Genomic DNA, 1,086 nt, shown 5'->3' with positions numbered 1-1,086 from the left:
CCATTTATTTCTCTCTCACACTTACATGCCCCACAGTTGAGAATAGTATATGTCCCTCACTTTTCTTTTCCTCCACTCCCCACACACCTCTGTTCCAGTTTGAGTTGCATCCTGGGTTCCCTATGAAAACAGTCAGACAAGCAATTCAGAAAGTTGTTCTACCTCCAGTTAGGAGGAAGCCTTGGACCCTCCATCCAGCACTCACCCTGGGTCCATGCACAGTGCCTGCCATCTCTGGGCTTCCCTTTGACCTGATGAGTTCTCTGGGTGGGTAGTGTTGTTGAAGTCAGACTAGGGTCGCTGACAGGTGTGAGGCAACACTTGGGCTTCTTTCTGCTGATGAGGGAGGTGGAAGGAAAGACACACTCATCAGCAAAGAGGGAACCTCGCTTGGTGTTGAGCTCATAACAGACAAGCCGCATTCTTGTCGTCTCCCTTTTACCTGCAGAACTTCGGGAACCAGTAGCTACTGGGAGGTTGTATGTGACAGAGGAACAATGGGGATATAGGCCACAAGGTGGGGCAGAGACAAACATTGAGGGATACTCAGTTAATTTTGAATGGGAAGAAACCCCAGAGCAATGACCAGGGGTACAGCAGCTGTGGGGAGTCAAGAGGGAGAGGACAGGGCTGTGTGGAGTGGGGTAGGGAGGGGGGCACCGCCCAAAGAGGTGCAGAGCAGCATCAGCTGTGGGAACACAAAGGTCATTGAGATCTTATTGTGAGCCAAAAACTCAGAAGAGGAGGGATGGCTCCTTCTACTTTCTCTTCTCTTATGGAAGAGGCCAGTGCCAGCCTGAGAAGTCTCCCCTGGAAGTGGCCACTTGTCTGACACCGTGGATGTGTCTGTGCAAGGAGGAGAGGTTGGGTTTGATGGCACACAGTTGGCAGGTTGCTTTCTTCTGAGGATAACCTGGAGCCACATCAGTATACCTGCCCCTAGCTTGAAGTTCTCTCCTGAGGAGCAGTAGGACTTTGAACCCAGGATAAGGGAGAGGTTGATGCTCATCTTCCCCAAGCCCCAAGAGGCCCTGTGGCTGCTGGGCTGGAAACCCTGCACGGAGCCTCCTCCTGGGTGCCTTATGG

This window comes from Trichechus manatus, unplaced genomic scaffold, assembly GCF_000243295.1.
Source record: "Trichechus manatus latirostris isolate Lorelei unplaced genomic scaffold, TriManLat1.0 scaffold00266, whole genome shotgun sequence".
NCBI lineage: Eukaryota > Metazoa > Chordata > Mammalia > Sirenia > Trichechidae > Trichechus > Trichechus manatus.
Note: the sequence above shows the minus strand (reverse complement) of the source record.